This window comes from Helianthus annuus, chromosome 17 (assembly GCF_002127325.2).
Source record: "Helianthus annuus cultivar XRQ/B chromosome 17, HanXRQr2.0-SUNRISE, whole genome shotgun sequence".
Taxonomy (NCBI): Eukaryota; Viridiplantae; Streptophyta; class Magnoliopsida; order Asterales; family Asteraceae; genus Helianthus; species Helianthus annuus.
Window position 1 is genome coordinate 37,896,394 of NC_035449.2, and position 23,585 is coordinate 37,919,978.

Genomic DNA, 23,585 nt, shown 5'->3' on the forward strand with positions numbered 1-23,585 from the left:
GAGGATCAGACATTTGTGGAACATCCTTCTCTGCAGCTAAAAGGCATGCAAAGGAAACCAAAATGGATAGTGGAGAAAGACCTGTTCGAACATCAAGTGTCTCTGAAGGAAAAGTCATAACCTTTGATGAGGATGATCGTGTTGATATCCAGGATCCTCATCACGATGGTTTAGTTATTACTCTTTTCATTTCTAACCATTTTGTCCGCAGGATCCTTATTGACGGCGGAAGCTCAGTGAACTTTATCCAACTTGATGTTCTAAAGAAAATGGGTATCCCTGAATCAGATATCATACCAAGATCCTCCGTGCTCGTGGGATTTAGTGGCGAAACTAAGAATACCCTGGGGGACATTAAACTCTCAGTATACATAGAAGGCCTACATTCTTATCAAAAATTTTGTGTTATTGACTGTTTATCTTGTTGTAATGTTATCCTTGGCAGGCCCTGGATACACGATATGAAGGCAGTCCCATCTACCTACCATCAATGTGTGAAGCTCCCTAGTCCTTGGGGAATAGTCAAGATTGACAGTGATCAGCAGGAGGCTAAGAACTGCTACACTTCATCGATCAAACCAGCCTCGAAGTTGTTAGGGGAGGATTTTCTAACAATTAGTGATCCTTATTTGCTATCCTAATAATGATCCTTACTTCTGTGACAGATAGTGATCCTCAGAAGAGCTTCAGGATCAGGATCATGGATCACCCTAAGGATCCTCATACTAACGATTAGCTGTTTGTGTTTACTATTATTTTGCAGGAGTATTGAGCTTGACTTGGTCTTGGGAACGTTACTATGGAATATTCCACGGGTATTTCGCATACATTTGAATAGAAATGGACGTTGTGGAGAACGTGGGAGCATGGCACAAAAGTCGGACAATTAGTTAGCTTAGTTAGCTTTCATTTTTAAAGGGGTGACGAGCTAAATTTAGAACACTTAGCCATTTTCAGTTACACACACACTCTCGTGCAATTGCAGTCTCAAAGCTTTCATTAAAAACTTAACAATTCTCACACTTTCACACGAATAACCATAGTGATCCTTGTACTTAGCTCGTCACTATCCGAAGTTGTAAACTTTTATTGATTTATTTGAGCTTGGTGATCGGTAGTTTCCATCACCTGAGGTTTTTTATGCCGGAGATCTTCTAAAGATCAAGGGCTTTTTCCTCGTATAAATCCTTGTGTTGTTTGTGCAATTTGCATTGAAGTGATCCTTACTATTGTTCTTCATTTCAAGCATCATACCCCGTAACTAAGAGTTTGGTTGCATTATCCTTATTAGATTTTTGACCAAAACAGTTTGGCGCCCACCGTGGGGCAATTGGTGCTTCATTTCTAAGAAAGTTTTCTGTTGGTGATCATTCCGGTTCATTGCATACAAGTACATGGCTTCATCATCGAAGAATACCTCTACTGCAATGTCTGCGGTCAATTCGTCTCAGGGCATTCCACCCTTGCCTCCACCACCTGCTGGATCTCAGAAAAATGCTGAGAAGAAACCAACTCCCATTTTCTCTAAACCTCCAACTTCTTCTGCTCCTTACACTCCCACTACTAGTGACATGTTTACTTTGATTTTGCAGATGAAGGAACATATACAGCAACAGGATAAGACCAATGATAGGATCCTCAAAGAAATCGGAGATCTCAAGAAACAAAAGAAAGCGGCAGAGGATCATTCCCCACTGGTGCCCAGATCTTTGAATTTTGACACTCCGGTGATTACTTCTCAGCCAACAGAGGTTCCAGATGTTCAATATGTGGGTGGACCAAAAGAAGTGCACTACGGTTCAGCAATAGTGACTCAGGCATCAGGTTCATATTTCCAGCCAGCAGGATCCTATCCTCAGCATATGGGATCCTTCATGAATTCAGGAGCCTACTCAGGAGCGCAGCAGATTCAAGGATTTTCCTTTGTTCCAGGATCATCCCAGGTTCAAGGATCTTCCTTTGTTCCAGGATCATCCCAGGTTCAAGGATCCTCCTTTGTTCCAGGATCATCCCAGGTTCAAGGATCCTCCTTTGTTCCAGGATCATCCCAGGTTTAAGGATCCTCCTTTGTTCCAGGATCATCCCAGGTTCAAGGATCCTTGATGTGATGTCGTGGTCACAATCAAATTTAATCCCCAAACAACTATAGATAGTGGTAGTAGGGTATCGAACTCAGGGAGTATGTGGAAGATGTGTTGAATGTATAGCTTTGTACTTAAACTAATTATTAGACTAAATTGCAGAAAATTAAAATTCAAGAGTTTGGATTGTTGTTTTAGAAAACTAAATTAAAAACTAATTCAAATGAAAGTTGGTTGTAAAACAAAATTAGGAGAGAATAGTGATCACCTTAGGTTTCAGTTTCTTTAAACAATTGTGTGTAATTCAACTAGAAAGAGTTACATAGACATAACTCGTGCATAGATGATTGAAGTGATAAAAGGGAACAAAGTACTCGGATTATATAAACGCGAGGTTGTGTCCCGATGACCAATTAATCAATAACCAACCCTAACCCTTCCCGTGATATCTCGATTGCCAACGGCACCAAGAACGTACGATTAAGACTAGAAATTGCAATATTGATTAACAAACTACAAACAATCAAACATACACTATGACATTCAAGCAACGCAAGTTATCATTCTAGAAATTCAGAAATTAAACACACAAAAGTTCAAGAAACATTCACCTAAGATGACCACCGAAGAGTTTAGCCGGACATGGCTCGGTGAATCATCATCATAATCAAACTAGTGTTCATACGAATCGAAAATACAAACCGAATGATAAGAAATGTTCACAAACCAAGCAAGTAGCCAAAATTCGCCCCAATGTTCATCCACAACCGTCCAAAATGAAAGATAGTCAAAAGACACTCAAAAACTGATTTAAATGATGGCAGTTACACTTTGGATCGCAGCTTCCACCGTAAATTACGGCTCCACCGTAATTTACGGTGGACATTGTTCTTTTACGGTGGGAATAAACTGTGCTACGGTGGGAACCATTTGTTTTTCAGGTCCACCGTAAATTACGGTGGGACCGTAATTTACGGTGATGATCTGAATGTTCTTCTTGCTTTCGTCTTTTGTTCCACTCTTGACCCGTTCATCACCAAAGCCTCCCAAGCTGCGTTTAATCCATCTTTTAGCTCCTAAACCGCACCTGAAACAATAGCACCGTAGTTATCTAATTCAAGATAATTACACGATTAAGTGGAGGACTATTTCGTCTTTTAACATGCTTAAGGGTTGTCCAAAGGACCACCCGTCACATCCCCACACTTAACCGTTGCTTGTCCCAAGCAACTCATCAAAATGATTTCAAAACAAGTGATCAAATTAAACCAAGTAAAGCATGCAATCTCTTTACCAACCCCTTTTTAACACCCAAGCAATGCACCCCTCTCAAATTCTCTCCTCTCGGCTACAAGTGAAACTAGCACAGATAAGCTAGACACACACTAGGCAAACGGGTGATTGCACAATCATAAGCTTGTACCTGAATCGATCATTCTCCTAAAATGGGTCAAACATGAATGCAAATCAAAGGGACTTCAAGGTTGTAACGCGGCTAGGTGTATAGGTAGGAAATGGAATATATATGAAGTAGCGAAAATTCGACCCGGTCTTTTTATTACAAACAAAAACAAACTAACAAACAAACGCACTACTATATACAAGACAATTAAGCCCCCTTTTTTTTTCTTTTCATTGCTTTTCTCTTTTTTTTTTCTGATTTGATTTTTTTTTTCAATCAAACAACCATACGATAACGCATTAACCATATCTACTTCAAACTAGCAAAACTACTAAAACTATCACTAACACTATCCGACCGGGTGAAATTTGGGTAAATTTTAAGGAAGTAGCTAGGGGAAACAAATGATAAGCTTCACAGGCACAAAATGGGCAACTAAATGTCCAAACCCCCGCCCCTCACTCTACCATGCTCATATATATACTTATGAGGTCCAACCCCCCAAGTCCCACACTCGCTCACACCAACGACGAGGCTACCTAATGCCCTTATCCTTTCTACATTCATGCTCAACTAAGGACTCAAACCGCATTCAAGCACAAGTTCTAATGCACCCCCACCCGTAGCCACTCTCATCAAAGACAATCATTATTTATGTACAAGCGTGGCTACAACTCTTACCAAGAATGAAAAAGGTATCAAGGGTTGTCGGTGCATCAACTTGGGGTTAAATTAGGGCGTCAAGATTTTCACATCATTTCGCTTGGCTCAAAATTTTTCAAAAACTCCAAAAAATTCCCCCCATCCCCACACTTGGGATACATTGACCCCAATGTATGGTTTTGGGAGGCTTTGATCACTAAACTCAATCACCATCAACAAAAGCTTGTTTTCTCAAACCCCAAATTTCTTTTTGTATTTTTCTTTTTATATTTTTTTTTATGTTTTTCTTTTTTTTTTTTAAAACACGACACCACCAACAAACACCAACCCAACAATCAACCACATAATCAAACACCACCCATCCTCCCAACCATAACCAACATAAAATCAACAAATATGTACAAACTATACACAAGAGAGAATACCACCTGATTAATAGTAGCGCGGTCCCAGAGGTCCAAAGATGGATGACATCATATCATTCCACTCTCCAAATCCGAATGCGCCGCTGCTACTCCCCGCTTGTTGTTGTGCTCCCTCCTGTTGCCTTGGGTCAAGCCATTGAGAATGGTGGAGTGGTGGAGTCGGATATGAAATGCTACCATCATAAGGCGGCAATGAGGCATAGTCCACATGTTGTGGATCCTCAACCACCGGCCTTCCGGCATGCCAATTCGCATGCATCCGCCTCATTTGATCATCATGATATCTATTATTAGTATCCACCTCTCGAGAGTATGCGAAGGTACGGTTCCATGCCTCATTGCGATCGAAGCTATGTTTTAACGACCGCTCTATGCTTGCACTATTCCTCGTGTTCTGATCATACAACGTCCTCTCCGACCCCGACCATGTATCAAAAATAGATGCCGGCGGACGTTGACTTTGGATCACTTCTTGCATTGAACCACTATAAGCCCACCCCGGCTCATAAGGTTGCTGCGCATAGTCGTAGAACATACCACCATGACCTCCACCAAAACCCCCTAGACCAACATTTGCACCACCATGCGGCTCGTCCGCATAATCCTCGTCCCCGCTCGGAACCATTTCTACATCACTTTCCGGCTCATCCGGCTCTCCCGGTAACAACTCTCTTGCACCCAATTTTAATGCCCTCCACCGTTGACCTTCCGATTTCAACTTATGATAACGTTCCGACTGAGTATACGTCCAAACATTCCCCAACCTATCCAATGTAAAAGGCTGGTGCCTTTTTGTCAAACCTCGGTCTTCGGATGTTAGCGCTTTCTGTTGTTTCATCAAACCCGTAATTATGCGGCAATACGGGACGATGTCTCTTCCATATTTGTTCCGGCAGATCCATAAGTGGTGCATGATATGGTAACGTATCGGGAAGCGTGGGGACCCATGCATCAACGAATAAAGAACGAGTATCTCTGGGTACCTCACCTGTTCTTTGTCTCCCCTTCTTGGAATGACATTGAGAAGGCAGATTGTATGCAGCAATTTAGCTTCAATCTTCAAGTTCTTCCGGTATAGAATACCACTGTATCTACCGGGCAAAAACAATGCTGCCAACATGTCGTTCCATCTCACATGCTTTTCTGGTTTAAGCAATAAGTCATCAAGTGTGGGAATCATGTACTCCTTAGCCGGGAGACTGTCATACTTCCCCAGCCTCTTCAACGTGTCGAATGACATCTCCACCGGTACCCCATGTACCTTCCCAATCAACTTCATCTGTGACGGCTTGTTAAAATTGTGACATTGTAAGGTTGCCATCCACTCTTGAATCTCTGTCATAAACATGTTACTCTTGTCTTTGTCGAAGCATTTAAGCGCCCCTTCCCAACCTAAAGCGCGAAACTTAGCAAACACCCCGAACTGGCCAAATTGGGGCTCATCAACTTCTTTCTCACAAATAAACGCGACTGCCTTGTTTTTCAACTTATTCATGCAATCATTGTAAAGTGTTGGCTGCCAAATCTCGGGTTGACCATCCAAAGACCCCGAGTTCCATACCGGCTTTTCACTCGGGTCTAACGCCCTCTCTTCTTCGCCTTCACTTTCGCTTTCACTAACCCTACCCATATATTGCCTCTTTCTTGGTGGTTGCTCCTTTTGTTTGCCCTTGCCTTTTGATGATGATGAACTTGATCCCGCTTGTTCCTTTGTCTTAGCCATTACCTACACACATGAGACAAGCAACAAAAGCAAACACCAAATTAAACCCTCTCTTCAAAATCCTCCCCACACTTGCTTGTTATCATGGTTGTAGATGTTAGTGAACCAAAAGTGTATCAAGAATTTTTCAAAAATTGGGCATGGTGTCTCTATAATGTAGAACATCCCAAAAGTTCACTACTTTAACCACAAATCCTACATCTACAACCACAAACCATGTTCAATAATCAATTTCATAATCATATCTTAACAACAAGCAAGTGGGCAAGAGCACATAACCTAAATCACCTTACTTTTCACAATGTAGCACCAAAATATAACAAAATAAGCTCTCATACCTTGTTTAAAGATGGAAGAGTGCTTGTGAAACCAAAAACTCCAAAACCCCCAAATTATCTCAAATTAGGGTTTCAAATTCGGACCCCAAAAGTGTGTTTTCTCTGAAATCTCTCCTCACAATCGACAAGGTTGTGAAAAATTAGTCAAGTTAGACCAAGATTTCACTTGATTTGGACAGGAATTTGGAAAGTTATGGAGGGTGGAAGGTTTGAGAAGAAGAAGAAGAAGAAGAGTGGTGGGTCTTGAGAGAAAGAAAGAGATGATGTAAAGTGAAAGAAAATGGGTGGATGGGGAAGTATTCACGTGACCATGTTTTGTTCTTATTAGATTTTATTATTATTATTTTTTTTATATAAAAGCGGAACCCCAAACGACCGACACAAAAATTCTGCGTACCGTAATTTACGGTCTCACCATAAATTACGGTGAGACCTGAACATCAATTCTCCACCGTAACACAGTAGACTTACGCCGTAAAGCCCCAAACAATTCCAATTTCCACCGTAACTTACGGTATTACCGTAATTTACGGTAAACACTGACCTTCAATTCTCTGCCGTAACTCAGTAGAATATCACCGTAAAGCCCAACACTTTTGAACAACCACCGTAAATTACGGCTGTACCGTAAATTACGGTGCTCACTGGGCATCTCTTCTTTGCCAAAAATTGAGGTTTTATGTGAAAAATTTTTAGATTTTTTAATTTTTTCGATTTTTTTATGTTTTTTAATTTTTTCAAAAACTTGTAAAAATTACCCTACCCCCTCAAAAATCCCGTGTTGTCCTCAACACAATGTAAGAGCAATTCGTGACCCGAACATCCCCACACTTGTTTCGAACACGGACTTCGAGGAACTATGGCAATTGTGCAATTATACAAAACAAAACAAAACAAAATACTACTATGTACACTACCACCAAACCTGGGCCTCTCATGGTTGTTCCTCATCGACCGGGCGTAAGATATAGCCCGCTTTGTCAAGCTCCAAGTTGTTGATGTCATTTCCCTCCAAGTACGGCTTCAAGCGGTGACCGTTCACCGTTTGTTGTTTCAATGTTTGCTCGTCTTGAATGTCTACATCACCAAATCGCCCAACTCTTCGAATAACATACGGACCCATCCATTTGCTTTTAAGCTTGCCCGCGAACATCTTCAATCGTGAGTTGTACAACCAAACTTTCTGCCCCACTTCGAACGTTTTCTTGCGCAATTTCGCATCATGTACTTTCTTTAGTTTATCCTTATAAGCCGATGCACATTCGTACGCCTCATCTCGAATCTCTTCTATCTCGCTCAATTGCAACTTCCTCAACTTACCCGCCTCATCGTAATCCGCGTTGACTGTCTTGATCGCCCAATGCGCCCGATGCGCCAACTCCATTGGCAAGTGACAACCCTTACCATACACCATCCGGTAAGGTGTTGTGCCAATAGGAGTCTTGTAGGCCGTATGGTACGCCCACAAAGCATCATCCAACTTGCTCGACCAATCCTTTCTATCCGTTCTTACCGTCTTCATGAGGATCTCCTTGATTTGACGGTTGGACACTTCGACTTGTCCACTCGTTTGCGGATGGTAAGGTGTGGCGACTCGGTGGTTCACGCTATACCTCTTCAATAATTTTCCGAAGTTGAAGTTCTTGAAATGTGAACCACCATCACTTATAATAACCCGCGGGATTCCAAAGCGAGAGAAGATGTTGGATTGGACAAATTTACAAACAACCGAGTGGTCGTTCGTTCGTGTAGCAATAGCCTCAATCCACTTCGAGACATAATCCACCGCCACAAGAATGTAAAGAAAACCATTCGAATTCGGGAACGGACCCATAAAATCTATACCCCATACATCAAATATCTCTACAACCAAGATTGGTTGTAGTGGCATCTCATCCCTCTTCGATATGCTACCCATCTTTTGGCAATTTATACAATTTCGGGCGAACTCAATTGCATCCTTGAAAATAGTGGGCCAATAAAACCCACAAGAAAGTACCCGATAGCCTGTTTTATGCCCACTAAAATGACCCCCGCAAGCGGACGAATGGGCATGCGTTAAGATTTCCAACACTTCCGTCTCGGGCACACACCTCCGTATAACTTGATCCGGTCCGATCTTGAAGAGATCCGGCTCATCCCAAATGTATTGCTTTACTTGGACCATGAATTGTTGTCGACGCTTTTTGGTCCAATGAGTTGGAATGGCACCCGTGGCTAAATAGTTGACATAATGAGCGTACCACGGTGCTACGAAAGTGGAAACGGCTAAAAGTTGTTCATCGGGGAAACTTTCATTGATTTCACTCACATCATCGGTCCCTTCCACCGGAATCCGAGACAAATGATCCGCTACTACATTCTCGCTTCCCTTCTTGTCTCGAATCTCTAGATCAAACTCTTGTAATAATAGGACCCACCGAATCAAACGCGGCTTCGCATCTTTTTTCCCATCAAGTACCGGACCGCACTATGATCCGAATAAACCACTACCTTGCTTCCCCAAATATACGAGCGAAACTTATCCAAAGCATACACCACCGCTAGTAATTCTTTCTCGGTTGTGGTGTAGTTAAGTTGCGCTTCGGATAAAGTTTTGCTTCCATAGTAAATAACCACCGGTTTCTTGTCAACCCGTTGACCTAAAACTGCACCAATAGTGGTGTCGCTCGCATCACACATTATCTCGAACAGCTTTGACCAATCGGGTGGTTGCAAGATAGGCGCCTTGACCAAGTGTTCCTTCAAAACAGTGAAAGCTTGCATACACTCGTTAGTAAAATCAAACGGAACATCTTTTAATAACAAATTGCATAAGGGTTTGGTGATAACACTAAAACCCTTAATGAAACGTCTATAAAAACCCGCGTGTCCCAAGAATGACCTTACACCCTTAACATTTTTAGGAGGTGGCAAAGATGATATTACCCGTATCTTTGCCTTATCCACCTCCATCCCCCTTTCCGAAATCACATGCCCCAACACAATGCCCTCTTGCACCATGAAATGACTTTTCTCCCAACTTAGCACTAAATTTTTCTCAACGCACCTTTTCAAAACCTTTTGCAATTCGTTGAGACAATTATCAAAAGTAGTGCCAAAAATGGAGAAATCATCCATGAATACTTCGAGCGACTCTCCAACCATGTCCGAGAAAATACTCATCATACATCGTTGGAACGTTGCCGGAGCATTACACAAGCCAAATGGCATTCGCCTAAACGCAAAGGTGCCATATGGACATGTGAAGGTGGTCTTGTGTTGGTCATCCGGGTGTATGGCGATTTGATTATAACCCGAATACCCATCTAAGAAGCAATAATATTTTTGACCCGACAATTTTTCAATAATTTGGTCAATGAAAGGTAGCGGGAAATGGTCCTTAGAAGTGGCGGCATTCAATTTTCGGTAGTCAATACACACCCGCCACCCGGTAACTGGTCGGGTGGCAATTTGTTCACCACTTTCATCCTTGACTACTTGAATGTCGGCCTTCTTAGGCACAACTTGGGTGGGACTCACCCAAGCGCTATCCGAAATCGGATAGATGATTCCCGCATCCAACCATTTAATTACCTCCTTTTTAACTACCTCCCTTAGGTTCGGGTTCAACCGCCTTTGAGCTTCTCGTGTCGGTTTGGCATCTTCGGTCGTGATGATTTTATGCATGACAATGGATGGACTAATTCCTTTGAGGTCGGCAATCGTCCATCCAATAGCACCCTTGTTCGCTTTTAAAACCTCCATCAATGCTTGCTCTTGTACCAACTCCAAATTAGAGGCAATAATGACCGGTAAAGTGTCATTATCCCCTAGGAATACATACTTCAAATGGTTAGGCAAGTCCTTGAGCTCCAACTTTGGTGCTTCCTCCAATGATGGTTTTGTACCCGAATCGATCTCCACCGGTAAACCCTCGAATTGATGGGTCCATGGTGGTCTACCTTCTTTCATTGCCATAGCATCTTGTGCTTCCTCTTCAACCCGTAGTGCATAAGCATGTACCTGTTCAGAAAAGTCACACAGGCAAATATCCAAACCATCCTCCTCATACTCATGCGGGTTGCATCCATCTACTATGTCTGCCATGAAACACTCATCAACACCGTTAGCATTAGAATTGTTAGTAAAAACATTCAAACGCATTTTTCGATTTCCAAACGCCATATCAACTGTACCAAATCTACAATCAATAATAGCATGTGCGGTGCTTAAAAATGGCCGACCCAAAATTATATTTTGTTGTTGCTTAGGGTCCGCCGATGAGTAATCCAAAACTAAGAAGTCCACCGGGTAATAAAACTCATCAATTTTTACAATTACATTTTGAACCATACCCCGGGGCAACTTATGAGACAAGTCAGCCAAAACAGCCGTCGTCTCCACCCTTGCTAATGGACCAAAGTCATATTGGTCATATAAGCCCCCCGGTAAAATGCTAACTCCGGCTCCGAGATCTAGCAACTCCTTAGCCATTTGAAAATTACCCACTTGTACATTAATCAATGGCGTGCCCGGATCTTGGAGCTTAGGAGGAAGCTCCCCATTCAACACCGCACTCACTTGCCCGGTTAAATCCACCCGCTTAGGCACTTTCTTCTTGTTTTGCCTGTTTTGTGTACATAATTCTTTTAAGAATTTTGCATAAGCGGGGACTTGTTTTATCGCATCGAGGAGTGGGAGATTTATTTTTACTTGTTTGAACATATCCCACATCTCCTCTTTTTGAGGACCTCTCGACACAATAAAATTTTTCTTTCCCGGGTCAAGTAGGGCCGATGGAAATGGAACTTGACTCGGTTCACCCTCAACTTTTTCATTCTTTTCACTTTCACCCAAACCCGGTTTTTTAACAATTGTTTCTTTTGGTTTAACCGGTGAAAGTTCATCATCACTTTCAATTCCCTTGATATCCTCAACCACCCCCTCAACCAATTCGGGTGACAAATTGGCTTTAAATTCTTTCCCACTTCTTAAAACATTAACATGATTAATATTAACATTACCTCGTGACGAACCATGTGAAGGGTTTACCTTAGTGTCGCTTGGAAGTTGACCCTTTCCTTTCTTCAATTCCGCCACATCGGTTGCTAATTGACCCATTTGGGTTGTTAGTGATTGGATGCTTTTATCACGAACCTCATCTTTTTGCATTCGCACTTCGTCAAGTTGGTTCCGTTTTTGCATCTCCATTTGCATGCTCTTCAACATCTCCATCACCTCGTTTCCACCCGAAGACCCCCCTTGTTCTTGACCCGTTTGGTATTGCTTTTGATAACCTTGGTTATTTCCGCCTCGGTATCCACCTTGATTATTGTAAGATGGTCGTGAACCAAAATTACCTTGGCTACCTTGAAAATTTGGGTTTGCTTGATTTGAAGGGTTCACATATCTAAAGTTCGGATGGTTCCTCAATCCGGGGTGGTAGGTATTAGAATTCATGTTGTTGTAGTTCCTACCACCTCCTCCTTGACCTTGACCTTGAACCGCATGAACTTCCTCGTATTGCCCGTCCAACATCCCTTGGCAATTTTCAGCCGCATGACCTATTTCATTACACAAAGCACAAACATCATATATTTGGTTAGTGGTTTGAACATTACCATCATCTATGGCGTGCACTTGCGGTCGGGTAGTGGTCGGTCGGGCTCTTCTTGAAGCTTGAGCTTTCCTCTTTGACGTAGTTGCCATGCTTTCCAAGAACTCCCAATCTTCATTCTCATAGTTTGTTCCAAAAGTCCCACCGGTAATGGACATCAAGTCGCGAGCATCTTCGGCACTCAACCCCTCGTGAAAAGCATTCATTAACTCCCACAATTCGATTCCATGGTGAGGGCAATTCTTTATCATCATATTGAATCGTTCAAACGCTTCATGGAACATCTCACCATGTTGTTGTTGGAAGCTCCTCAACCCCTTTCTAGCATCATTGGTCTTTTGGGCGGTATAGAACTCGTCTAAGAAAGTTTGTTGCATTTCCCCCCAAGTGTAAATAGATGCCGAAGGCAAAGTGTAGAACCACTTCTTTGCCTTATCCTCCAAAGAAAACTGAAATAAGACCAACTTGACTTCATCGGCCGAAAAACCTTGACTCCCAAAAGTGTTGCAAATTGAGTCATAGGCCTCTAAATGGAAATACGGCTCCTCCGTTGCTAACCCTTTGTACTTCGGTAAACTTTGCAACGAGTTTGTTCTTACTTCAAAAGTTCTCCCTTGGTTGTTGTGAGGGATAACCACCGGTAAAGGGTTTTGAGTAATGATTGGCCTGAAATGTGCCTCTATTCCCCTTGCTTGTTCCCTAAGATGCCTTCTTGGAACACCCAATCGACCCCTTGGACGAATAGGACCCATTGGTCTTGGTATAGGCCCTTGTGGTGCAATTGGTTGTTGGGGCATCGGTGGGTATTGAATCGGCCTTTGAAATTGTGGTTGTACATGTTGTGGGCGAACTTGTTGCAATGGAATAGGTTGTTGTATTGGTGGCCCTTGTGGTCTTGGCCGAATGTGTTGTGGTATAATTTGTTGTTGTGGCATTCCACCAACACTTGCCATCCCTTGAGATTGACTTTGCAAATACCCAAACTCTCCTTGATCACCATAACCTCCATAACCATACCCATCATCTTCATAACCCTCATAATCTTCAAATCCCTCATCATAACCATCTCCTTGAATTCCCGAGGTCTGCCCAAATGGGATGGTCGAATACTGAAAGCCCGATTGTTGTTGTTGTGGTCTAAAAGATGAAGTAGTATGCACGATAGTTGAATTGGGTGCAATTGTGAAGGTGGATGATGATTGACCCGTAGTTGGGGGGAAAGAAGTGAGATAATGGTGGGATTGTGGTGGATGGATTGTAGGTGATGGTAGGCTCAGTTTGAGTGGTGATTGGTTGGGTGACATTGGATGGTGTAAACTCAGCGGTGGTATTAGGTAATGTAGTGTTTGGTGATGGTTGAGTGGAAGTAGGTATAAAGGATGAGGATGATTGACTGGTTGTAGGTGGAATTTGAGAATCAGCCATTATGTTTCTCGGTGTGATGGGTGAAGTGGGTGAACCAATGATTTTGTTTTCTCGCACTAAAACTCGGTTTTGTCTTAGCGTTCTTTCAATTTCCGGATCAAACGATAGCGGTGATGACCTGCGAGAGCCTCTAGTATGCATACACCTGAAGTACCTGCACACTAAACACAACCAACGTAAACCCGAAAATAACAAACAAAACTATTAAACTAACACACGTTGCGCACTACTCCCCGGCAACGGCGCCAAAATTTGACGTGATGTCGTGGTCACAATCAAATTTAATCCCCAAACAACTATAGATAGTGGTAGTAGGGTATCGAACTCAGGGAGTATGTGGAAGATGTGTTGAATGTATAGCTTTGTACTTAAACTAATTATTAGACTAAATTGCAGAAAATTAAAATTCAAGAGTTTGGATTGTTGTTTTAGAAAACTAAATTAAAAACTAATTCAAATCAAAGTTGGTTGTAAAACAAAATTAGGAGAGAATAGTGATCACCTTAGGTTTCAGTTTCTTTAAACAATTGTGTGTAATTCAACTAGAAAGAGTTACATAGACATAACTCGTGCATAGATGATTGAAGTGATAAAAGGGAACAAAGTACTCGGATTATATAAACGCGAGGTTGTGTCCCGATGACCAATTAATCAATAACCAACCCTAACCCTTCCCGTGATATCTCGATTGCCAACGACACCAAGAACGTACGATTAAGACTAGAAATTGCAATATTGATTAACAAACTACAAACAATCAAATATACACCATGACATTCAAGCAACGCAAGTTATCATTCTAGAAATTCAGAAATTAAACACACAAAAGTTCAAGAAACATTCACCTAAGATGACCACCGAAGAGTTTAGCCAGACATGGCTCGGTGAATCATCATCATAATCAAACTAGTGTTCATACGAATCGAAAATACAAACCGAATGATAAGAAATGTTCACAAACCAAGCAAGTAGCCAAAATTCGCCCCAATGTTCATCCACAACCGTCCAAAATGAAAGATAGTCAAAAGACAGTCAAAAACTGATTTAAATGATGGCAGTTACACTTTGGATCGCAGCTTCCACCGTAAATTACGGCTCCACCGTAATTTACGGTGGACATTGTTCTTTTACGGTGGGAATAAACTGTGCTACGGTGGGAACCATTTGTTTTTCAGGTCCACCGTAAATTACGGTGGGACCGTAATTTACGGTGATGACCTGAATGTTCTTCTTGCTTTCGACTTTTGTTCCACTCTTGACCCGTTCATCACCAAAGCCTCCCAAGCTGCGTTTAATCCATCTTTTAGCTCCTAAACCGCACCTGAAACAATAGCACCGTAGTTATCTAATTCAAGATAATTACACGATTAAGTGGAGGACTATTTCGTCTTTTAACATGCTTAAGGGTTGTCCAAAGGACCACCCGTCAATCCTCCTTTGTTCCAGGATCATCCCAGTTTCAGGGATCCTTCCAGATGCCAGGATCCTTGAGGAGTTTGCAAACAGGAAGTTCAGATGTCCATCAGGGAGATTTTATTCCGATGCAGACCATTGCTTCAACTGGTCCCTCCATAATTCCAGAGTCCCAGCAATATGGATTTACATCCACTGCTCCTACTTTAAACCCGATGGGAGGTAACACTTTTAGTAATTCTCTTACAACTAACCATGGATTCATGCAGGATACAGGTATCAACTATGCCATGGCCAGAGAGTTGCAAAAACTAAAGGATATGATATCAAGTGTTCCAGGAGTGGTCAAACCCATCCCGGAGATTGCAGATGGAAGCCACAGGATATCTCGTTTTGCACCACCAATTTGTGATGCTGAGATACCCAAAAGATTCCATGTTCCAACTATGAAGCTGTATGATGGTTCGACGGATCCTGAGGAACACATAGCACAATACAGGGAAAGGATGGAGATCAATCCAATTCCAGAAAGGTTAAAGGAAGCATGCCTATGCAAGGGATTTGGATCCACTCTTACTGGATCAGCTCTCAAATGGCTGCTAAGTCTTCCCCCTTACTCTATTACCTCATTTGCTAATCTAGTTAACTTATTCAATAATCAGTTTTCTTGTAGTAGAAAATTTGAGCGGTTAGCTAGTGATCTATATAGGATAACCCAGGGTCATAATGAATCATTAAGGGATTACATAACCAAGTTTAGTAAAGAATCCTTAGACATTCCCAACTTGGATATAGCCACGGCTGTTGAGGCCTTCAAAATGGGATTGCTTAGGGATTCATTGTTCTATGATGATCTTGTTATGACACCATGCAGGAACCTAGATGAGGTAAGAACCCGGGCACTCAGGTTCATCCGGTTAGAGGATGACAAAAGGATCCAGGAGAGATTAGCAGGATCCTCAAAACAAGAAAAGCAAGGATCCTCGTTCAAGAACAACAAATTCAAATCCTATAACAGATCCGATAACCAGAACGTGCATGCTGTTGATCAAGACGATGACGATGAGGATTATCCTCCAATTTCTGAATATTGTTTTTCCGTTGATAACAATGAATTAATCCTTGCGATGCAGAATCTAGGAGATAAAGCCAGATGGCCTAGAAAAAATGACAGACCGGCTGCAACCAAAGACAAATCAAAGTGGTGTGCATACCATGAGGATTTTGGGCATTTAACAGAGGAATGCACTGCATTGAGAAAGGAAATTGGATATTTATTGAGCAAGGGGCATTTAAAAGAATTGCTGGGTAGAAAAAAGTCAAGGACTCAGGATCCTGAAAGGATCCCTGAGAAAGCTCCAGCCCCTCCGGCAGATGCACAAGTGATAAACTTTATTTCTGGATGATCAGACATCTGTGGTACATCTTTCTCAGCAGCTAAAAGGCATGCAAAGGAAGCTAAAATGGATAATGGAGAAAGACCTGTTCGAACATCAAGTGTCTCTGAAGGAAAAGTCATAACCTTTGATGAGGATGATCGTGTTGACATCCAGGATCCTCATCACGATGGTTTAGTTATTACTCTTTTTATTTCTAACCATTTTGTCCGCAGGATCCTTATTGACGGAGGAAGCTCAGTGAACATTATCCAACTGGATCAGATATCATACCAAGATCCTCCGTGCTCGTGGGATTTAGTGGCGAAACCAAGAACACCCTGGGGGACATTAAACTCCCAATTTATGTTGAAGGATTACATAATTATCAAAAATTTTGTGTTATTGACTGTTTATCTTGTTGTAATGTTATCCTTGGCAGGCCCTGGATACACGATATGAAGGCAGTCCCATCTACCTACTGTTTTGGTCAAAAATCACACAAGGATAATGCAACCAAACTTTATGTAAACGGGGAATGATGCTTGGTATGATGAACAAAGTGAAGGATCACTTAAATATAAAATGCACAAGTGACACAAGGATTTATACGAGGAAAAAGCCCTTGATCAATGAATGATCTCCGGCATAAAAAACCTCGGGTGATGGAAACTACCGATCACCAAACTTCAATATAACAAATAAAGGTTACAACTTCGGATGGTAACGAGCTAAGTACAAGGATCACTATAGTATCGTGTGTCAAAGCGTGAGGGGAGTGTGTTGTGTCTTCCGAATGTGGAAGAGAGCTATTTATACAAGTGTGAGTGGCCCTATTTTAGGTAAATAGACTAACTATTAGCTCGTTACCCCTTTAGGAATAAAAGTAAATCTAGCCTAAATTGTCGCCCTTAAATTATGCCGAGTTTCCATATCGTCCACAACGTTCATCTCTGATTAAGCATACGCCAAAGTTGTAAAGAGGAGTCCCTTGTTTACGTTGCTAAGAGCGGATCCCGCCAGACATTCCTGCAAGATAACATTAAATCCAATGAAAACAACTGTTAGTATGAGGATCCCTGTGATGGTCCATGATCCTGATCCTGGAACTCTTCTGAGGATCACTATCTGCCAAAGAAATAAGGATCACTGGTTAGGATCATATGTAAGGATCATAAGTCATAAAAATCCAGCCCTAACAATTGCCCCCAAAATATGAGTAATATTGTAAATAAACGAGTTGTATTTTGTTTGATCTTATCCTCAACAAGTTAATCGAATAACTAGCCGTTAGAGACGGACTAGCCGTTGCGAACCTTACGTCACAGAAGTGACAGCCCTGCAAATCATCATTATAAATAGGTGTTAGAGATAGGATCAATTTGCATTTAAATTCAAGAGAAACTCCCTTTATATTCTCGTCCGAAGATCAATCAGGTATCTCTCTTTCTTCTTCTCCTTTCTCTTACTCTGTTTCTCTGTTTCTTTGTTTATCACTCTGCAAAGATGTTGCTCCGGAACTCTCCTCATAAGGATCCTAAGAAGAACAGCCCCTTGAAGGGTCAAGGGATCATCAAAGATTCTTCAACTGAGAGGTGTTGTTTTACTGACTCTCAGATTGATAAAATTCACCATTGCTTTCCGGCGAGCACCCTCTTTAAATCTTTTGATCCTACCGCTTTAAGTGACTTCATCTCTGATACTTGGGTAGCCTTTCCTGTTACTCCGTTCTTGATAGGATATTCATATCCTTTCCCACAGTTCACTCAATCCTTCTTTTCTCTCACCGGCATCTGCTATATCCAGGCTATGCCCATGATCTGGAGGGTGTTGTATACCCTTGAGAGGATCATTGAGCAAGAGGGGATTGACCTCGGAATGGCGGAGCTGGCTGAGATGTATGATCTTACCACTTTCGGACCCCATCGTTATCTGTTTAAGCGAAAAGCTGGAGAGGATCATCCTGTCTTCAAGGTCACCAAGAACGACACAAACTGGAAGCGTCGGTTCTTCTTTGTTAGGAGAGATACCATCCCAGATGGGAAGGATCTGCCCAAAGAGTGGGCTACTCATGGTAGGATAGAGGATCCTGGAAGGATCACCATAAGATTTGTTCCCTAGGATGAGGATCACTAATATTTTCTTGTTTATTGTGCAGCTATCTCCATCTCTCGTCTGAAGTTGACACCTGCTGCAAAAGAGAGACTTTTGGCCTTCAAGAAGCTTGATCCGGAGACAAGAACTTTCCAGGTTGCTACTCAAGATTCCCAAGAAGTATCCTCTGCCTCTATCACAATGTCAAGTAAGTATCCTTATTTAGAAAGTAATTCTATGTAGGATTTTCAAGTTTAATTAGAAAACTTATCTTATTTTGGTTGTGTAGGTGCTGGAAAATCTTCTAAGTCTGCCTCAAAGTTTGGCATTGATGATCTTGCTAATGTCAAATCTGCAAGGAAGAAGACTCCTGCTGCCAGCCCAACTGCTTCAGCCCCTAAAGCACCTATCAGGGGTAAAGGAAAGAAGAGAAAGGCCTCTGAGGATCTACAAGGCCTGCCCCTGCTTCGCCAACAGTTTCTGGACTACTTCAACGAGGTAAGGATCACTGCCCCTGTTCGTTATCCTGACAATTTTGAGGATCACTTGTTTCTGACGTTATGCCTTGTTTTCCTTGCAGAAATTTGCTAAAATAGAAACTTATGTTGGCCACGTTGAGGATCAAGACCGCCAAATCGCTGACCTCCAACAGATGGGCGTGCTGAAGGATCTCAAGATTGCTGATCTTGAGAAGGAGCTTCGGGCTACCAAGGATGAAGCTGCCAAAATGGTGATCAACTTCGATTATGAGAAGCATGATATCACCCAGGATGCCAAGGTCTCTGCTGCGATAACCATGTACAAGATCCAGTTGCAGATGGCTGCGGAGGCTCAGGATCCTGCCTTCGACAAAAGCACATGGGACGTGGAGGGCTGGAAGGCAAGACTGGCAGAGTTGGAGGATGATGATGAAGCTGAGGAGATCCCTATGCTTGAAGGTGGTGATGTTGGCAAGGATCAAGGTGGAGAGGCAAGCGGAGCTGGTGGAGCTGGTGGTGCAGCGAAGGCTTGAGCTGCAGGATTGGGCGATGAAGAACACTTCTAGACATAGCCGGAGCCCAATTTTTTAAATTTGGTAGTGGTTTCTTCGTGGTTGTTGATGGTTTGAAACAATGATGGTCTGTAACTTTAAACAATAGTTTTAGGATTAGGGATCCAGGATCCTTCAGACAATAGGTAGGATTGCAAATGGTGGAGGGATCCTCTGTTTAGGGGATGAAGCCATTGTGATCCTGCCGCCTTTATATCCCTGCATAACTTTTGAACCTATTATCATGGACACCCTTTACCTACCCCAGCGGACGGGCCACGTATTGCTGGTAGATGCTCGGGGTAGGTAATTTTGACAACCTTTGAAGGGTTACTCCTTTCGTTTATAAATAAAATCTTAAACTTTTGTCGCTTATCTTGTGTTATTATCCTTTTTGTTCCTTTAATTCCCCATTGTTTTGGTGTACATTTATTGAATAAGTAATTTTGAATAAGTCAGATTGAAAACATTTAGGATATGATCCTTGATCAAATATCCTATAGTTGAAAAATCCCAAAAAGTAGTACATATTTTAAGGGTCACAGGTTTAGTTGTCAAATTTCAAGGGTTAGCATAAAGAAACAATAAATAGGATTAAAAACAGTTAAGGATCATACCTGAGAATCCAAGTGAGGATCCTAACTTTTAATCAGGATAACCATGAATGAAATTTTAATGGATAATAAGGATTAAGGATCCTTAATTGTTTTAACTTCGAAAACCTGAAAAATAGAACATAACTTGGGACTAAGCCAATATAAAAGACAAGTTAGTAACTGGGGACAAGCCCAAAGGATAACTGGGGACAAGCCCATAGGATCACTGGGGACAAGCCCGAAGGATAACTGGGGACAAGCCCAAAGGATAACTGGGGACAAGCCCAAGGATCGTATGTAAACTGGAGTATGGCCCTTACTGGCGACTATCCAAACTTAGTGACATGAAAATGCCAAAACCTTAGCTAACGTGAAAACGTTAGAAACCTTAGGAACGGATGTATGGTACGTCTACCATTATACGTAGGATCCTAGGTATAGCCAGTACGATGAGGTTATCAGCCCCTGGAGTGGGTACTGGTCCCAAAGACATGAACTATACCAGGATCATCGTGCGCTACAGGCGAAAACTGGGGACAAGCCCAAGGATAACTGGGGTTGAACCCAAGGATCTGAGATGCTTTTGAAGACTATCAATAATATGCTGAGGATACCTGGACTATCAAAACTCAAATTCTCGTGAGAGGAGGATGAAGGATACATGATCCTTATCCTTTGGTAAAAATAAGAAAATGGAATAGTTTAGGATTAGGATATTACCAGAGTAAGGATCATTGACATTATCGGGATCCTTCGAGGACGCTTTCAATGTAAGGATCATATGTGCCAGGAGGATCCTGTTCACATGAAATATTTCTTTAAGTGAACAGCATTCCAGGCTCTTGGTAACAAATTTCCTTCCATGGTTAGCAATCTATATGCCCCCTTTCCTGCTTCAGCTTCAATCAAGTAAGGGCCTTCCCATTTTGGTGCTAATTTCCCATCGGCAGGATTGATGGTATTTTGGAATGCTTTTCTCAATACCATATCCCCCACTTGGAATTTCCTTATCCTGACATTTTTGTTGTAAGTACCAGCCATTCTTTGTTGGTAGCTAGCCATCCTTATCCTAGCTAGATCCCTGATTTCTTCAATAGTATCCAAGTCTTGAGCTAGGTTTGCATTATTCTCTTCAGGATCACGAGTACTTGTTCTAGCAGTTGGAACCACCATTTCTGTTGGGATCACTGCTTCTGCCCCAAACACCAAAGAGAAGGGTGTTTGACCAGTAGCATTCTTTGGGGTTGTCCTATCAGCCCAGAGCACATAAGGCAATTCCTCTGCCCATTTCCCCTTCTTGGATCCAAGTTTCTTCTTCAGATTGTTGATGATGATCTTGTTGGATGATTCTGCTTGACCATTAGCTTGTGGATGGACTGGTGTTGATGTTATCATCTTAATTCCCCAACTGTCACAAAAGTTAGTAGTCCTGCTCCCAATAAATCGGGAACCATTATCACATACAATTTCAGAAGGAATGCCAAATCTGGTTATAATGTTTCTCTTAATAAAGGATATAACTTCCTTCTCTCTGACTTGGGCAAAAGCTTCAGCCTCTATCCACTTGGAGAAGTAGTCAGTCATGGCAGGCATAAATACTTTTCCACCAGGTGCTTTAGGGAGCTTGCCAACTATATCCATTCCCCATCTCATGAATGGCCAAGAGGATGGTATAGGATGAAGAAATTCAGCCGGCTGATGAAGGATATTGCTGTGTCTTTGACAAGGATCACACTTCTTAGCATACTCCACAGCATCCCTTTTCATAGTTGGCCAGTAGTATCCTGTCCTAAGGATCCTTGAGAACAATGCCCTGCCCCCAGTGTGGTTTCCGCAATCTCCTTCATGGAAGTCTTTTAACACTTCTTGAATTTCAGGATCCTCAATACATCTTAAATATGGTCCTGCAAGAGATCGCTTATATAACACATTATTTAAGATTGTGAATTGAGATACCTTAATCCTGAAAGCCCTAGGATTTTCTCCCATAGGAATCTCCCCGTGTTGTAAGTATCTCATGATTGGTGAGATCCATGATACTGAACAAGATTGAGTTTCCTCACTAGGGATCATTGCAGTATCCTCTTCTATTTCCATGGCCACCTGATTTTCAATAGCAGGAGCCAGGATATGGATGATGGGGATACTTATATCCTCTGGGATCTTCAAAGATGATCCTAGATTGGCCAATGCATCAGCTTCTGTATTTTCCTCCCTTGGTACCTGTGTTAAACTGAAAGAAACAAAGGAGAGTGCCAATTCTTTGACTATCTCTAAATATTTGGTTAGTTTTTCACCTTTCACAGCATAGGATCCATTAAAGTGATTAGTGATCAATAGTGAATCTACGTATACTTCAAGATACCTGACCCCCATATGCTTAGCAATTTGCAAACCAGCAATTAAGGCTTCATATTCAGCCTCATTGTTAGTTGCTTGGAACTCACAAGCTATGGAGTGGGGTATTATGTCCCCCTGTGGCGATTTTAGTAGTATGCCGAGCCCTGTGCCTTTGACATTTGAGGATCCATCAGTGTGTAGTATCCAAGGATCCTTGGTCTCATCCAGCTGCTGGACCTCCAATTCTGCTTCCTTTTGTAGATCACTACTGAAATCAGCCACAAAGTCGGCTAGTGCTTGAGATTTAATGGCTGTTCTAGGCTCATATCTTATATCATGGGCACTAAGCTTTACTGCCCACTTAGCCATCCTTCCGGACATCTCTGGTTTCCTGAGGACATTCTTGATTGGAAAATTAGTTCTAACAACAATAGCATGGGTTTCAAAATAATGTCTTAGCTTAGTAGATGCCATAATTAATGCAAGAATAAGTTTTTCAAGGTGTGAGTACCTGGATTCAGCATCAAGTAAACTCTTACTTACATAATAGACAGGATATTGTGTACCTTCATGATCCTTAACAAGGACTTCACTTACAGCTATTGAGGATACCGCCAGGTATAAGGATAACACATCTCCTTTTCCGGGTTTCATCAATGTTGGAGCTGAGGACATGTATTCTTTGAGGGCTTGTAAAGCATTCTCATGCTTCACTCAAATTTCTTGTTCTTTCTTAGGATATCATAGAATTCTTTACATCTTTCTGAGGATTTGGATATGAACCTATTTAGAGTTGCTATCCTGCCTGTTAGCCTTTGCACATCCTTAGCGTTGGCAGGGGATTTGATATTCACCAATGCTTTAATTTGTTCCGGGCTTGCTTCAATGCCCCTCTGAGTTACCATATATCCTAGAAATTTACCTGCTTTAACACCAAAGTGACATTTTGAAGGATTAAGCTTCATGTTATAATTATCAAGGATGTCAAATGCTTCCTCCAAGTCCCTTAGGTGATCCTCAGCCTTCTTGGATTTCACAACCATATCGTCTATGTATACTTCCATAGTTTGTCCAATTTGA

At 41.9% G+C, this 23,585-nt stretch overlaps 1 non-coding gene across 1 annotated transcript; it reads left to right on the forward strand.

Moving 5' to 3' along the window:
* Positions 1–12,453: 12,453 nt before the first annotated feature.
* Positions 12,454–12,559, forward strand: LOC118489431. The gene has a single exon (XR_004887451.1). It is a non-coding gene; the product is annotated as a small nucleolar RNA R71 (small nucleolar RNA).
* The last annotated feature ends 11,026 nt before the right edge of the window (positions 12,560–23,585 follow it).